The sequence below is a fragment of the Globicephala melas genome, chromosome 5 (assembly GCF_963455315.2).
Source record: "Globicephala melas chromosome 5, mGloMel1.2, whole genome shotgun sequence".
Classification (NCBI taxonomy): domain Eukaryota; kingdom Metazoa; phylum Chordata; class Mammalia; order Artiodactyla; family Delphinidae; genus Globicephala; species Globicephala melas.
This window is the reverse complement of record NC_083318.1, coordinates 10,951,306-10,970,140: the sequence shown is the minus strand read 5'-3', so window position 1 is coordinate 10,970,140 and position 18,835 is coordinate 10,951,306.

Here is an 18,835-nt window from a genome sequence, read left to right as displayed (position 1 = left end):
GTGCATGTATCTTTTCGAATTATGGTTTTCTCCTGACATATGCCCAGGAGTGGGATTGCTGGATCATATAGTAGCTCTATGTTTAGTTTTTTAAGGAACCTCCATACCGTTCTCCATAGTGGCTGTACCAGTTTACATTCCCACCAACAGTGCAGGAGGGTTCCCTTTTCTCCACACCCTCCCCAGCATATATTGTTTGTAGACTTTTTGATGATGGCCATTCTGACCCGTGTGAGGTGATACCTCACTGTAGTTTTGATTTGCATTTCTCTAATAATTATGACTTCAAGCATCTTTTTATATGCTTTTTGGCCATCTGCATGTCTTCTTTGGAGAAATGTCTACTTAGATCTTCTGCCCATTTTTTGACTGGATTGTTTGATTTTTTGATATTGAGCTTCATGAGCTGTTTGTATATTTTTAACACTCTGACTTTGATTTGAACCATCCAATAGAGAGTAGGAAATCCTTCTGTAAAATATATTATCTGTTAACATCTTCCTTTATAGGTCTTTTGATGTTCATTTAGCAACTCAGTTACTTTTTTCCTCCATCAACTTTAATTATTTGCATCATTCTCTATATGTACGTGGGATTATTTAATTGAATATTTAATTTTTCTCAACTTTTTTCTGAAAAAATAGTTTCTATTGATTACACTTTAATTGGGGGGTCTTCATATCAGCTTCCACAACATTTTCTCATTCAGAGATCATCTTCTACATAAATGTATTCTGCATTTAATTCTATAAGTGAAATTATGAGCTCTTACTTAGCTGTGACAAAAATATTATGGTAATGTTTGACATACCTTACATAAGTGAAAATGATATTCTTTCCAGGCAAAAATGTTTTTCTTATACATCATATATTTCCAGTTACTGGAGTGGTAATTATAAGTTCATATTCAAAAAACAAAGTCCTTGTTCAGTAAACTCTGTATTTCATATGATTCTTGGACATAACCATATCCTAGATATATTCCAGGTCTTTACAGACACTGATTGTCATTAATCTTTCTGTAATAGAGCCCATCTACTCCCCATCCACAGTCCATGGATATCAGAGAATAATACTTTATCCATCCAATTTCAACCAATTCCATAACATGGAAGACAAACTTTTTTTTTATTTGTATGATATCCATATTCTCTGTTAGAGAATAATGCTGAAGGTCACACTGTTTAGTGATTTCTAGCCACAACTTACACTATGTATAGTTTTTCTGTAATTTTACTTCTTTAGCTTGGCTCTCTAGGAATTCCTGCCACTGAAATTTAAAGACATAATATTCTGTACTGATTAAAATATCCAATAGTCTTTCTGAGGTAAGGGTTCAAGCTTATTTCTAGCATTGTTAATGAGTATGGAAGAGTCATTATTCATTTGGTGCATTCAATTAGAGCTTCGTCTTCTACCCAGGTTGATTTCCAGCAGCAGCTAGTCGTCTAAAAGCAAGCTCTGTCTATTGTCCCTATTTGAAGTGTTAAGTCTTTTGTAGGCTCCAAAACTGTGATAGAGTGAATTTCTGTTGTTTCAAGTTACACCGTTTATGGAAATTTGTTATAGCAGCCCTAGGAAAGTAATACAGTGCCGAATTCACATTCCAGAATTATTTCCAGTAAACAGGGGTAAACAAGATTCTAACATGAGGAATAGCCCTGTCAGTCTCTGAGTTTATTGCTTAATGGCAGGTTCTGTGAGGGAGAAATTACTTCTCACAGTTGAAGGAATGTTCCTGGTTTCCTCATAATAATTCCCAGGAATTTTACACATTGGGCTGGACTTTAGCTGGATTTATTAGCCAGCTTCTATCTGTAATATAGGTGACTAAGGTCCTTAACACCTCTCCCACTTCTTTCTCTGAGAAGAAAATCATCATGATAGCATCAGTGTACGAACATTTTTTAATAGGTTTTTAGTCCCGCCTTACTAGATTAAAGCAAATAATGCTGAATTAAAGCAAATCTGTGTTCAGACAGTAAATGTGCATTTGCTTCCATTCCACAAGATTCAAATTGTGCCTAGCTGGAATTCAAAATTGAGATAGGAAAGAAGACCTTAGGAAGATCTGTAATGATGTATAAGGTCAGCTTCAAGTTTATGCAACTCCTTGTGGAGTCATACAGGGCCTTGAGACTGGTTCAATACTTGGCTGTAGCTATCTTAAAATTCTTAACAATTTTTGAGCATGGGGCCTCGTATTTTCATTTTTCACTCAGCCCCGTGAATTATATACCCAGTCCTGATGACATATCAATCCTTCTTTGCCTACTTTATTTTCTGTTCACTGTTCATCACATCAGGTGCAGATGAAACATTCAAATGAACCACCTCCATGGTCTCCTGTTAACATCCAGGAATAGTCTGCCTTATTTATTGACCAATCAGAAATATTAAGAGGGAGTATATGGGAAGAAAAGCTTCCTTCTCAACCACTTTCTTAGAACAGTAGTAACTTATGGCCCCCTGGAAGTCTGCATCGCTCAGTGTTTACTACTGAGGAGAGTTTGGGCAATTCCAAAGGATCCCACTTATCATAGCTAATTAAAACTTGATGAGAAATGGACTTAGTCACTATGCTCAGTGAAAAGGGCAAAGACAACAATGTTCAGTTCATACACAAGATCGGTGCTAATTTTGCATTCATGTAAAGGCAGCACAACCACATAATAGTCCCTGCAATCACGCATACCAATTTGTAACCCCACCCTCACCTAGGTTTCTGCCCTTGTGTTCTCTCCATACACTCCAACTTTTACCTTAGAACCTTGTAAGCACCATCCCTATCTTCCATAAGGGTTATTGTACACTCTGCTCTCCATTCTAACAATCTTAAGACAGTCTGTATACCATCCTAGGCAACTTTACCCAAATTATTGCATATGGTTTTAGATCCCAGACTGGGGATTGAGTGAACAGATCTCAGCCCTCCTTCAGTCTTTCTCAGATTCTATGGCTTTAACTAAGGGGATAAATCCTACCCCCTGTTCAAGTATATTTCAAGGAATGGTCTTGGACTTTAGCACTCCCTTCCTCCAATTCAAAAGCTGATAATGCAGTTCAGTTCCTTATTGAGAATCCTATCAAGGTCCACTTTTTTAACCCTATTCACCTTTTCCTCAAAAGCACATTTGTTCAGGTGAGCTTTCTTTGACTTCCTTCTCTTATTTTTGATTTCTTCCCACTGTGCTTATAACAGGGAAGCTTTTCCTCCACATAGTCCCAGGTGTAGTAACGAAGTCTGTATCTCTGTCACTGTCTTTTGATTTTTTTTCCCAAGGATACATAAGGCTCCTAAGGCAGAGGAGTGTCACCTGGCCCCCATTCATTACATTGCCAATGTCAATAGTGTTAACTAAGATATCTCTGGATAATATAAAGTCTGTCTAAGGTTACCTGCACTTGTCCCATTCCTTTCATATGAAAATGAGTATACCGCTGTGGATTTGGGGCGGGGTTGTAGCAGTTCTCCCGTCATCATAGGCCTGCCAAACCCTGCCTGAACCGTAGCAGCAGATGGGCTGACATAATATCTGGAAGTGCCTTTTCAAAAGTTCGCAACCACTTAATGAGTAGTCACTAACCTGAGCAATCCCTTCCATTTGATAATAACAGAATTGCAACACATCCTTCCATCATTAATTTGAAGAACCCATGCCAATAACAATACACCAATCTTCTGCTGGTAAATGTGCATTTCTTTAACAAAATACCCTTAACATTCAGTCATCACCTGATCTTGGCCTCCAGTTTCATGAACAGTTTTTCAAGTAATCAATGACTTGAATCATTTCCAAGGGGGTATGGGATTTCTCCAAGAAGCCACAAAGATACAAGAAGGCCTTCAAGTGAAGAAGTCTAATCTTACAGATTTTCCCACAATACTACTATTAAAGGTTGGACTTTTAAAGATGTGCTAGCAAGAGCCAGTAATAGAATTTTCCAACTTCCCTTTGTCCTTGTACTCGGTTCCTGTGCTTCCAGATCTCAGTCTATTTCCTTTACTTCCTTTTCGTGGTGAGACTTACCCCCTTCATATGCTTCAAAATGTTCACCATGTCACACTGCCAATGGGTAGCCAACAGTTTTGGAATCAAAGTCTCACTGTATTTTTCCATTATCTCCTTTTACATAGAAAAAGAAAATTCCTTAAGCATTACTATTTGGGGTTCTTAACAATCCTATCCACAAAACCAATCTGAACTCACACAAACTATTTGTTTGTCAAATCTGACTCACAAATTAGAGATCTTGTTCAGTATGAAGTTTTACTAATAATTTCAAGGATACCTTGGTGAAGTAGGGAAAGGTTTGGGGTGTAGTACAGAAGCCTGCGTCCTTTCTTGGTCATTGAATGTGCTCTGCCACAAGTTTCCAGATTCAGTTTCTGAGTAAAATGTTCAGTGGCCTTACTTACACAGATGGACTTTTCTTAATCACACAACGTCTCCTCATACTCAGATAGTGGCATAGCTAACATGACATTTTCCTGGGAATCGTGACCTTAAATTTATGGATTCCTGGTTTGTTTATCATAAGCAATTCTGGACAACTATGACAATCTGCTAACAACATTTTATAGATAAGGACTCTCGTGCTACCAAAAATTATTTATTTTCCAGAATCCCTGAGTTAGTATGTTTACAAAAAGATTAGACCAAAACACCTGCCTTCTTTGTTTCCCAGGAGTTTCTCCCCACTCCTGCCGCCATCAGGGGAGACAACTGATCAAGAGATGCCATCCTTCCTCTTATGACTCTGGAACCTATACCTTCTGTACAGAAGTCTCTTACATGCTTCTTTTACAGAAGCAATGTTTTTAAAGTTAAATATTTTATTTCTACTTATTTTTCTTATACATTGAAAACTGCATCATTCTATATTGACTAGAAATCATATATTCCTTATTTAATATGATATGTAATGAAGCTAAAAACCCAATTGAGTCCACGCAATAAATGTCTCTTCAATCTCTGTCCTCATCTATATTACTATTGTCACTGCTACAGTTAAGCCTTCCATGAATTCACACTTGGACTAATGTATTAAACACTGGCTTCCTTTTTAAACTTAACACCGTCAATCTTTTCTTCACGGTAGCGCAATTCTGATTATTCTAAGGAGATAATCTGATTGTTGAGCCCAGGTTCAACATCATTTACTCTCTGCCCACTTCATAAATACAAAATGAATTCACAGGCGTTACTTCTTCTCCAGGATGCATTAAATGATCACCGCTACAAAAGATTATTTGCTGTTTCTTAAATATGCTTCATTATTTCATACATTCAGTTCTTCAAATATTTTGTTCTATCTTTAGTCATCAAATAATTTTTATCTACCAACCATGACTCACTTGGCAAAACTAAGTTGTTTCATGAATGTCTCCACTAATTCCAGAATTGCTTTCATGCACCTGAATGCAGTTGGAGAAAAATGCACAACTGTATCATGCTGATTGTTAACCACTTTAAAACTATGACCTTGAAAATCAAGTGTGCCCTTAATGCTGCCAAATAAGCCCACTACTCTTCCATAAGCCATCACTTTCTTTCTCTCATATAAGATTAGTTTACAGATTCTTTTCTCATTTCAAATCTCTCACGTCTTCTTCCCCAATCTCACTGCCAGCTGATGATCTTGTTTCTTATGTCACTGAAAAAAATGAAAGCTACCAGGAGGAAAAGTGCACAGGATCACACTGCCGCATATACTTAATATCAGTCAGTATCTTAGCTTCCATATTACTCATCTTGCATATTACCATAGAGCTGTGTTTCCCAACCTTGTTTCTATTGACGTATTGAGCCAGACAATGCTTCTTCGTTGAGCAGGGCCAGAGTGAGAGTGGGAGCTGTCCTGTGCATTGTAGGATGTGATTCACCATCCCTGACCTCTATTTCATGTCAAGTAGCTCCTTCTTCCCCATTCACCAGTTGTGACAACCAAAAATTTCTCCAAACATTGCCAATTTTTGCAAAACTTCCCCCTGTGGAGAACCGTTGCCAGAAAGGAAATATTCATGCCAACCACTGAGGTTAATTAACCACTGAGGCCAGCCTCTTTGTTTATTCATTAACTCTCTCTGGCTGCACACAGACTCCTTTCAAGGAATGCTTCTCTCTCTCTTAATCAATGTTTTCCTCCTTACTGGGTCATTTCACAGTCATACACATATGCTATTATTTCTCCCAGCTTAGAAAACAAAAGCAAATAATCAACTAAAAACCTTTGCATATCAGGTTTTCCTTGCCAGACACCCCCAGGGAACTTAATCCCTTTTCCACCAATACTCAAAAGAATCATTTATACTCACTGTCTCCATGGCTGCTCATTTCATTCTCCTTTAAATCTCCTCCATACCAGTTTTTGCCCCCAGCACAATAATTAAACTTCTCTTCCGCTCTTAATGGCTCTTTTCCTCTTTTACTCACCTTACCTGATCTATTAGCAGCATCTGAAGTAGTTTATCACTACCTTCTCCCTCATTTAGCTTCTCTACTTTCCTATTATTTCTCTAGTCTTTTTTTTTTTTCTAATTCTCTCTCAGTCTCTTTCACTGGTTTCTCCTCCTTTCCTAGGCTTCTTCATGTGGGTATGCCCTAGGTCTCAGCACCTGATTTTTTCCCCCTCATCTTTCTTTGCACTTACTTCCTTGGTGGTCTCATGCCATCTCACGGCTTTATGTGCAATCTAAATGCTAATGAACCCCAAATTTGTATTTCCGTGCCATATCTCTATCCAGAATTCGACACAGAACAAATTCAATTACATTTTTTTTACACTTCTACTTAAATGTTGTGACTATAATGGGTCTCTTTTTCCTGTAATTCATTCCTCCCTCTCCCCTATGCGGTTCATAACACAGAGGACCTGACCTCTGTAGGCTGTGTATCTCAGCATTTCCTGTAAGCTGGCTTCCAGGTGGGATCAAACCATGGGAGACACATGTAGAAAGATGAAAAGGAGAAGAAAGGAAGGATATAATTATTCTCTCAATCCCTCTCTGTCTTGGTGTCACCTCTCATAACAGCTGCATTTCTTCCATGGCTCCAGCTCCTTTTACACAGGCCCACTGTGGTTCCAGTTTCCATCAGCAACCCCTCTCCTCAACTCCAGTAATGCAGTCCCTTTTCTCCCTCCATCCAAGTGGTAGCAGCCTCCTGTTGCTGCTAATTCTGAGTTGCCTCACTACCTCCTGATTGGCTTTTTTAAAGCTATTTTGAACCAACTGCCTGCACTAATTCCCTTTGTTTTAAATTCGCAATGACTTCTGTTTCCTGGGTTGGCCTTTCACTGCTTCAGATATCTAATAGACATGTCAGAACCAACATTCCTCAAAATAAATTGCTGATCTTCATTTCCCTGACCCTGCCATATCTGTTCACGTTTCTCCATCAAAGGTAACAACTTGGTTTTACTCAAGATGAGCTATTACAACAAATAACTTCTTATTTTTACGTTTGCCGGGGGAAGTTTTAAGAGGAACACCTGAAAATGGTTTGCGTGATTTCATCCCCATCTTATGGCCCAGAACTTGCTCACCGACCCTGAACATAACTGCATATGTCACTGTCATTCCATGTTAATATTACCCAAGCCAGATACCTAAGACACAGTCTTGGACCTTTCACTCTCCTTAACTTAGTCACCAATTTTGATTCAGCCCACCTGAGTAAACTAGCGCTGACTTCCATCTAATTCTCACTTAGATCACTGCTAAAGACTTTTATTTTACTTCCTTACCTGCAGGGTCAAACTTCTCTGATCCATTCTTTAAATGTTGGTTAAGTTATTTCTTGAAAAGTGCAATCTCATCATTATCAGTCCCCTGCTTAAAAGTACCAACAGCTTCTATTAACCAAACCAGAAGCTCAGATTCCTTTAACTGTAACATTTTATATGAACCAGCCTCCTATCTAGTCTATGTTCTTATTCTCATCTTTCATTTATTACTGTAGCCCCTGCCTCACGCAACATATATTTACTTAGCTCAGCTTGTATTTACTTCCCTACTGGTAAAGTATACGTGTGTTTATGTTATCTCAAAGTTTCTCATATTTGGGGCTTCCCTGGTGGCACAGTGGTTGAGAATCCACCTGCTGATGCAGGGGACACAGGTTCGTGCCTCGGTCCGGGAAGATCCCACATGCCGCAGAGCAGCTGGGCCTGTGAGCCATGGCCACTGGGCCTGCACGTCCGGAGCCTGTGCTCTACAACGGGAGAGGCCACAACAGTGAGAGGCCCGCGTACCGCAATAAAGTTTCTCATATTTTAAATTTAACTTTAATTGTCACACTTTATTTGCTTACATTACTTTTCATCTATATTCACTTCAAACACTGTGCTCTTTGAAGGCATACTTTGTTCAATCCTATATAAATAAAGCTCAGGAAAAGATTAGTATGTAAAAATAGCTTAAGTAAATAACTTTGCTTCCAATTAATTATGTATCTATCAATTCAAGGTGTTTATGTTTCTCTTTTTCTGTGAAATCTAAACTACATTTCCCATTTTTATTATATGATTATTACATAATATATTTTCCACCTCTAATACAGTGTTATTATTATACTATTAATATTATACTAGATATTATACTCATTTCCACAATCAATCATAGGGTCTATTTTATCCTTTCTATTGCACTTGCTTATAGAGGAGATTGAAGAGTTAGGAACCATGTACTTGAAACCAATAATGAGAACACTGTGAAGGATATCAAAATCTGGAAATATCATGAGGTAACTTAGAGAAAGAGAAATGGGTACTGCTGTCATTTTTTTATTTAGTAGATTAGTTGAGAAGGTAAAATTATTCACTGAGCATGACTTTTGGTTCAAATATATTTTTTCCAAATCATGTTCTCAAATATATAATAAAAAAAATATAGTAAGTATGGCTCATTAAAAACAAACATTTGAACTGTGCTGCATTAAAGGAAATTAACATTCTCTTTTAAAAATGCATTACTAACTATCTGTATTTTCTGAAAATGCACCCTTAATTATGTAGGTATGAAATGGCATGCTGGGATATGATTTGAAAATAATTTAACAAAAAACAGAAAGAGAATACATTAAGCAGGTATGGCAAAACCATGGCAACTGCCACATTTGAGAGATGGTCATGTGGACTTTAATAAATTATTTAGTATGTGTATGAAAATACAATACTAAAATGGAAACAAAAAGGGAAATATATACAACTTTTACTTTTTTAGGAGTTAGTACAGTGTCGATATACATTGCTTATAGTACTATACTTGATCAGAACCAAAGACTGTGTGACACTTGATGAAATAAGATTAAGTGTAGGATCTCATGGGGAGTTACTTCAAGGCAACAAAGACCCATGTTACACGGATGTTATATTTAATGAGCAATTACACTGAGTGGTGTGTTTATTTATGTCTTTAATTATACAATATCTTTTCTTTGTTACCCTTAACGTAGCTATTAAGCTTATGCAAGTACACTTGCACCATATTGCAGGATCTATAAATTCAATTGTGTGTATGTATATATATATGAACCACATGATTTAAAAAAATAAAAGATCCAGACTTCCCTGGCGGCCCAGTGGTTAAGAATCCTCCTGCCAATGCAGGGGTCACAGGTTCAAGCCCTGGTCCAGGAAGATCCTACATGCCGCAGAGCAACTAAGCCCGTGTGCCACAACTATTGAGCCTGCACTCTAGAGCCCACGGGCCACAACTACTGAAGCCTGCGCACCTAGAGCCCGTGCTCTGCAACAAGAGAAGCCACCGCAATGAGAAGCCCGCGCACCGCAATGAAGAGTAGCTCCCACTAGCCGTAACTAGAGAAAGCCCGCATGCAGCAACGAAGACCCAACACAGCCATAAATAAATAAATTAATTAAAAAAAATAAAAATAAAGGATCAATGCATACTGCTGACTTACACATTGATTACTCACCTGGAATTTTATTATGGTTTTACATCTCCATCATAACCAATTATTATTATACAAATAAAAGTTAAAAAATATATTATTAAAGTGAAATTTTATTGTGCTTGGTAATGAATAATAATAATAATCCAGGTAGTTCTAAACTTACAAAAATTAAATATACCTAGTGAACAAAAGATATTCAACTTAAATAAAATTATCTGTGCTTGCCTAATTTTATTTCTTATAGATTTAGGACGTCTAATTTTATTATTCATTTATTTATTTTCCTATGTGATATGATAAGTTGGCTTCAGGAGACCTTTGTTTACAATTAATTTATTCCATCACACCCTTTTGGGCCTAAAAAAGTATGGGTTTTGTGATTTCCTGGACTAAAAGTTATCTATTTACATAGTGAAAGGTCAAGCCATAAAAAACTTTGCCTGTACTAAATTATATTTTTGTTTTATGTTGCAATGTGTTGCAAGTTATCTCATTTAATTATATTTTATTTCTATTATTTAATATTTGATTAAAATACATAACTTATGAGACATATTAATAGAATGAATGCATGTGAGCACACAGTCTAATTTAAAAACCGGAACATTATCAATAATTTTGCAGCTATTTTTCATTCATTATCTGCCACAGAGAGGCAGTTACACTTTTGCATTTTATGCTTAGAATTCCCTTGGTTTCTTAATAGATAACATGTTATTAGAAGTCTATTTTTGGATCCAGACAGCCTATATTTGGATCTTGTTTCCTTATTTTCCCAGTCTCTTTTGAGTCTATTCCTAATCTTTATCCCTGGTTCCTTTCTGGAAACTTAAGTAATTTTGGAAAGAGTAGGAAAAAGTGAAATGATGAAATATAGTGTTTTCAGTTTACAAATTTCTCCCACAAATCACTTCAGCAAAACGAGAAGTCTTTTGTTATAAAGGATATTTAACTGATAAATTCTAAGTGGGACCAACATTGTATATCATGTTATGCAAAGAAAGATTGTAGGTGATCTACCTCATTCTATCAATAATCTCAGGAAGAGATGATTAATCTTAGATCAATGGGTATGTGTAAAACACCACGGGCCATGGGAAGAAAAGAACTTGTACATGGCTGCTTACTCAATAGGCTATATTTAAAGAGCAGCACCTGGCCTGGTAATGAGCACTGATTAGCCACAAATGGAGTCTCAAACATGAAACTGAAAGACTGGTAAGATCTTACTGATGTTTTCAGTTAATAAAAATATAACTAACCAAAATCCATCAGAAAAATAAAAGCACAAGTGAAGAAGGCCCTGTGTTTTACTTATCCTCAAGCCATTTCAGAGACCATACCTGCAAAACTAGGAAGAAACTTCTAAGTGTGAAAAGCCCCATGGGAATATTTTTAGCAAATGCTGTTAGTAATTATCTTGAAAGAACCCAGAGAATGCAGATCAGCCTTGTGGGTAAAATTTGACAGAGACAGAATTTGCTACAGTTGTCATCCTTTTCAAAGGTATCCAGTCAACAAACCAATTCCCATGAGACTGACTGATCTTACCATTTATCTAATTGTTGCTATTCATCCTAAAACAGGTCACCTTTCCCTCCCATCCCATCCATGCAATAGTCACTCAAAGGTTCTATCCACTTCAATACTTGCTGCCAGGTAGTTCTTTTCTCTCAAAAGCAGCCAGAGTGGTTTTTTCATTGCTAACTTAATCATGCCATTTTAGATTAACTGGAGGATAAATCCAGATGGTTCAACATTCATTGAACGTGAGCTCTGAACACATAAAGAATAAAGAATATGTAGGGTTGCAAATGCTAAATAAATAAAAGAAGATCTCCTACACTAAATACATTTATAAGGAATCAAGTAAAAGTTTTTATTGAGTACTAGTACCCTTATCTTAATACATCCTGGTGATATTTTACAGAAATAGAAAGATTGCCAATGGGAAATAAAAACAGTTACCTAAATAGGAAAAAAACCTATATTGCTATCAGATCTCTCATCAGTAACATTAGATACCAGTTGACAGTAGAACAGTTTCTTTACAGGTATAGGGGAACTCTCCTTTATTAGAATTCTATAAGGAAGCAAAAACAATGGATAATGTATTTAACTAACAAATAAATTTTCATAAATATTAAAAATAACCAAAGTTAATTCCCAGACTCCTCTTCTGAAAAAAAAAATTACTTGAGATGTTCTTTAGCAAAATGAAAAATTGAGATAAAAAAGTTAATATATATCATCCAAGAAACAGAATTAATCTAGAAGCAAAAAGAAAATAAACTCTATGCTGACCACTGCGCCACAGACTGAAAGAGTATGTCAGAATTAGATCCAAAGACTTTCTTAGATTTGACTTCGACAAGAAAGTAGATGCCATTTCATAAATTGCGTCATTAAGGGTCCAGATGATCTTAAAGAGCTAACAGATACATTATACCCTCCATCATTAAGAACATACAGAAATCAAGAACACTGGGGGAAAGCCATAACTAAATTTATATTGGAAATCATTCTACTTTATTTGGTTTTGGAAAAGTCTTCCAGCCTAGTCTACCAGGTTGCTCCTCATATACTCTCCTGAAATGCTTTTCTAGTGTGACTTACCATCTGCTGCCTTTCAAATGAATGCTACTGCAGTCAGATTAGTATTTATACAATCTGTAAGCCTGAGAACCTCTTTCCATCCCATTCATCAGCACATTGAACAGAACTTAACCTCAAGCTTGTGATTAATACATTTTGTTTCAGTGAATGAATAAATGGACAAAGGTATGCATTTTTAGTCTCTTTTTCAGATGTTCGCTCTGAATGGGAGTTGCAGGTATGAAGAGTAGACATGTGGAGTGGAGTAGCTCAAAGAGGCAAGCACTTGTTAAACCTAATCTTTCCGCTTGGCCCTATAATTCTTTCTCTTTAGCGTTACACATCAATATCATGGGGCACCCTGAAGGCCCAGCACCGGCAGGCACCTGCTCTGGGACACACTGCCAAGTCAAGGGACAGGAGTAGGGTCTGAACAGACTCTGTCTTCCAGGGGCACTTCAGTCTGACCCCGCCCGCCCAAACGTCCGCGGGGTTGGGGGGAGAGAAGAGGGGCCCGGCAACGGCCAGCTGGGGTCTGCTGCCACCTCTCCACCCACCTGGCAATGGTCCTGGAACACACCTCCCGCCGCGCGTGCCCTCCCCCAGCCGATGGGCCCTGCCCCACCCGCTAGTCCCCCGTCCCACCCCCATGGGCAGCAGGGGCCTTTCCCTGGCCGCCGTGTCCCCTCCTGCCACCGCTGGCCCCCTTTTCTCTGACCTGTCTGCATCCCCTCGCCGCCTCGGCCTCGCCTCGGCCTTTTCCAGCCAGGCTCTGCCCTCACCCTTCTCAGGGTCACAGCCTTACCTGGGCAGAAAGCTGCTGATGCGGTCGACGAGGCAGTCCGGGCTCCAGAAGCGCCACAAGGTGTTATCAGGTGCCCAGGTCCGCAGGGGCGGGTCCGGTAGGGGCCACGGCTCGGAGGCCACTCGGCCAGGCGCCCGGCAAAGGAGGCCAGGGTCCGCCAACACGAGGCGACTTAAAAGCTCTGACGGAAACTTTCCAAATTAAAAAAAAAAAATTGTGCAAACCCTTCTCGGATGAGGAAGTCGAAGTCTTTCCCGACCCTTTCACCCCCGGGGGCACCGATTTCTTGATTTCCTTTCCCCTTCTGTCTGCAAAGGCCTGCGCGGCACAGGGACCCCCCAGGCCGGCTTCCTTCCTTCCTCGGCCTGGGCTGCACCTGGGGTCGAGGTGGGCTCAGGCCATCCTCTGCTCACCCCAGCGAGTTCTCGCCCACGTTGTAGAAGATGAGGGACGAGGCTGTCCAGTGGCTGAAGTCCTGCGAATTGCCAGGGGTGGTTGCGATTTCACGATCATCCCAGCTCTCCACATACCTGACCTGGGGCAGCAAGTCACTGCTGTCTGGTTGACCTGCTGCCCAGTCACGCTGCCCCTGACCCCGGGGTTGGCCTCTCAGAAGTCAGGTAGGCTTTCACGCGGACTGACTTCCAAGGCTTTAGCCGGAGAAAGCCTGGCGAGTGTCAGGCCTTCGAGGTGCAGAAATTCAAGGACACTCGCCAGTAGGTACTTCCTGACCAGTCCGAGGAACTGCACTTGGACCTTATTTCTTCCAGCTGCCCCTACAGTTTGGACATCACGGTCTTTGCTTCGGAGCCTGGGGGACGGGCACCTGGGGGGCAGGGCAGCTTTGCCCGACCCTGCTCGGGCCCGCGCCCAGCGAGGCTACCTTCGTTCCGCGTCTCCTTCCGTAGGCGCTTCTGGTAGAGCTTCTGGAGAGTCTTCTGCAAGTTTCTCTTCTCTATCCCGAGCTGCCGTTCCGGCTCCTGGTGAGGAAAGAGCGGGAAGCCCAGGGCGCGGCCCTCCTCCAGGGCCCCGCGGTCTCAGGGAAAGCGGTGAGCGCGCGGGACGGGAGGCGGGTCCGGAGTGGAGACGAGGGAGGTCCCGGCGCGCAGGCTCACCGCAAGGAGGAAACCAGAGCTCAGCACGCAGACGAAGTAGCAAGCTTCTCAGTCAACGGGTAAGAAGCAGATTTGATGCATCCGCTTTAAAAAAATGAGGCCCCAAAGTGTGAGGCAACCAGAGGAGCGTCACCCTTTACTAACAGTCCTCCCAGGTCGCCCTGCCCCCTCCAGCCGCCCGAGAGGAAAGGCGGGCAGAACGGGGGGAGGCGTGTCCACTGCTAGGGGCGGATCCTGGCCGCGGAGGGCCGGCCCTTCTGGAGAGTTCTCCGGCACCACGACCACGGCTGGAGGAGGACGCTCCCAGCGGCGCATACTCCGGCTGACGCACCAAGCCAGACCCTCCCCGGAGCCCGCCTTGCCGGACCCCCTGAAGCCCTGCTGCCCGCACTGGGCTTCCGTCTAGCGCACGAAGACGGCTGGGGCTTCAGCCAGGCCATGTCTCCTGGAGGGAAGCGGGTCAAGATTCCCAGGCTGCAGGTGAGCCGAGGCCCCCTCAGTGTTGCTTCGTGTGTCCAACTCTCTCCTTGCTGGAGAACTTGGAACTTTAAAAGGGGATGGATGCCGCATCCTCCCAGGAGGATGCACAAGCTCAAGCTCGACTGGAGGGTCAGTGCCCCCATCCCGAAAGCCCCCCTCTGTCCTATGGAGGCAGTCCCCTCACGTGGGGGGCAGGGTGGAATGAGGGAAGCCCTGGGAACAGGGCCTGCTCCCTTCAAGAGGCGAGAGGACAGCCTCGCCCAACTGCCCTCACCTGCGAGCCCGTGATTCTTGGGCAGGCAGGGGGCTCCGGGAAGCCTTGTGTGTGTCCCTGGGAGCTGGGACTTGAGTTCCAGTGCGTCTTCAGCTGGGGAACCGTGAGGTTCCCTCGGAAGAGGATGGGCCGCAGTGAGGGGCTGGGCTGGGGGCAGAGGGAAGAGGCCAGAGGAGGGGCAGGCCCCGGCCCAGGGTTCCTGCGGAAACCACTTCTTGTTAACGAGGGTGAAGGTGGCCCCCAGGCCCTGAAATGGCCACACCCACAGCAGCGTTACCCTGACAGCCCAGCATTTGGGTGTTCATTTTGGGGAAGTCTAATTAGATCAAATCCAAACAAGGTTTCCCCCAGTCTCACCATGCTACAACAAGGGACTTTGCTTTCTTGAGAGCATCTGTTTCTAAACAATTTTGCAGAATTAAAAGTGCAGGTGACATTTTTACTTAATCATCTGAAAAAGAAAGACTGGTGTAAAATTAGGCTTCTTTATTAATTTACTTCTGTCTTATCTATTATTCATCCTAATTCTTTTTGCTGACTTTGGTGGTAACTGGTTTGACCACCTTCATCTGGTGAAAAACATACCTCTTTTATTTCTCCAAATAGTTGTTTAAGAACTCATTCTCCCTTATTGCCATAAATTCCAATATCTGAAAGCCATGCCTCTTCCTGTACTTATCAAGATGCTGGAAGATTAGTTATCACAGTAAGTTTGTTCCACTGGAATAAATGATCCTGCATGAACCTGAACCCTCTGTCCTTAGCCAAGGCTACTCCTGTCTTTTAGGTATATTTTCTTTGGGGTCACTTTTCCTCTCTTTTTCAACCAGGAAACATTGGTTTGAGAAACTCTAGCTTACCTTGATATATGTTCTGTATTTTAATACTTAGTAAGAAGGGTCTATGTGTTTTAAAAATTTCTATCAGCAGTTCTGGGATTTTCAAGTAATTTAGACATTGTTTTCCTCCCTAGGTGTATTGTGTAGAGTAAGACTTTAACCGGGCCACTACATAATCTAGTACAAATCTCTGCGTGTTTAAATGGGATACAAATACTAAATGAACATATTTAATGGGGATCATTTAGGTAATCTCTGTCTAAGAAAGGAAAGTCTAATGCATAGGGATTCACTTAATCCAGTTTGATAGAGAAGGAATGATGCTTAGGCATCCAGTTAAATTTCAGGAAAGCAAAGTCCTTTAATCTTAAGTCAACTCAAGTTTTCCCCTTGGAAATGAAAGAACACTTTCTTTGCCATGCAAATTTTGAGTCGCATCCCATTGTATTCTTAGATATTGATCATCTTTAGAATTATAGAGGTTTTTTACTTACCTCCCGTAATATGTCTTGACTGTCCTTCATCAGAGATAAAATTATTGTATCTGACCTACTTCCCATGATATTGGATGATGAGTGTTATTCTTTATGGTATCGTACATCTATCATCTGTCAAAAAATGCTTTAAAAATTTAACTTACATTCAGGGCCCTAATTTCATAGTTTTTAAAATTCATACCTGTGAGCAAGAAGAGGACATTGGCAGAGTTTCAGTACCTCAGAGAAAGGAATCTGGCGATGAGAGTATTTAGAAGATTTTATGGTTGGCTCTCAAGTGGAATAATTGTGACCTTTCAGGGCAGGGAACTGTGAGCTAGTAGTTAAAGACATAAATAGAATGAGGTGAAAGTCTAGAAGCCAATTTTGATAAGCCATTGTTTGTTAAGGGAGCTGTTTACCCAGGTGAATAGAATATTGCTTCAGATAAATAGATCTGCAAGAATTTCCTGAAGCAAACAGTAAAGTTATTTATTGATTTACAGGTGGGGTTTTTTTTGAGCAAAAATTTTCTGGAACAAACAACCAATTCATTTTGACTCAGTTTTTCTGTTTCTTAGTTTTAAGAGCTGTAACACAGAACGTTGGGTTTTAGTACCGACTCACCACTGTCTGTGTTGTCTCAGTGTTTTGAATTTCGTAAGAGATTGGCAGACTTTTTCTGTAAAGTGCCAAACAGAAAGTGTTTTAGGCTTTGGGGTCCATACAGTCTCTTGCAACGATGTAATTTTACTTTTAGCCCCAAAGCAGGCATAGACCATATGTAAATAAATGTGCCTGTCTGTGTTCCAGAAAAGCTTTATTTAAAACAGTAGATAGGGCTTCCCTGGTGGCGCAGTGGTTGAGAGTCCACCTGCCGATGCAGGGGACACCGGTTTGTGCCCCGGTCCGGGAAGATCCCACATGCTGCGGGGCGGCTGGGCCCGTGAGCCATGGCCGCTGAGCCTGCGCGTCCAGAGCATGTGCTCCACAACGGGAGAGACCACAGCAGTGAGAGCCCCGTACCGCAAAAAAAAAAAAAAAAAAAAAGGTAGATAAAAGGTAGCATTGCCCCAAGGCATCAAAATTCTAGAGGCAATTTTCATGACCTATGCATACATATATGATATACATGCATAACCACCCACCAAGTAGAGTACCTCTGATTAAGTGTACATGCGTATTACTCATGGATTTAAGAAAATACTGCTTTGGCTGGCACTCACCTAAACCTCTCTTTAATCTACTTTCTTATCTGTAATAAAGCATAATAATTTTGTAGGATTTTTATGATGAGTAATTAAGATAATGTTAAAATATATGAATTAGTCTATAATTTTGGTATTTTTTCACATAAATCAATGGAAATGATTGAGATCAGTGGGTTTTGAATGTCTTAATGTAATCTACATTTGTTTTTGATATGTAAATTGTGGGGAAAAGGTATTTTTACCTTAAATATTTTTCTTCACAAGGAGGAATATAAAAATTACCATAATCCTAATTTTCAATACAGTACTAGAGATAATATCTCTAAAGAGGTAATATTTAAAAATAAGTACCCTAATAATGACAATAATTATTAAGTATATATGTATATGTTTCATATCAGATAGTTTATTAGGTCAGACTTTCTGACACCAGGAAGTTACTGGTTGCACAAAAGATATAAGGGGGGAAATTCCTGTTAAGCATTGAGGAGAGAGCAGCTATAAGTGTAGGGAGCCTTCAGTCGGCAGCGCAGTTCTGATCCTTGTGAAAGGAGAGGAAGAAGGAAGGATTGGGACAGATTTTCTTTCAACCTACAGCACAGCTCAGTTTTAGTTAGCTTTGGACAGACCAACGAGGAGTCCTCAACTTAAAGTCTTCTGCAAGAAGAGTCCTAGGGTTCCTAAGAATGTTTCTTGCACTAGTACCCTCACCAGTGGCCAGGAGCAGCCTGAGGAAACATGGCCTCAATGCAAACACAGTCATACAATCAGATGGGCCGGAGCTGGGGCTGCACATGGTCTTTGTTCCCTGAAGCAGGAGTTCTAAGTGGCTACCACGGAAACCGAATATTTACATATGAAAAAGGAGAAACAGAAAACAAACAAAACAAAACCCTGAAATGATAACCTTTAACATCCATTAGATGACGTGAGTGCTAGGTTTCATACTTTCCTAAAGACTTCATCGTTGTATATACACAAATGGGTGCACATGTATGCATAATCTCTATTTAAGAATTCTTCTATAATAGTAACATTGTGTTTTACGTAATCCTGATTTTCTTTTTAAAAATCAACTTAAAAGGAGACGCTAAAATATTCAGCTTTAATTTTACCGGTA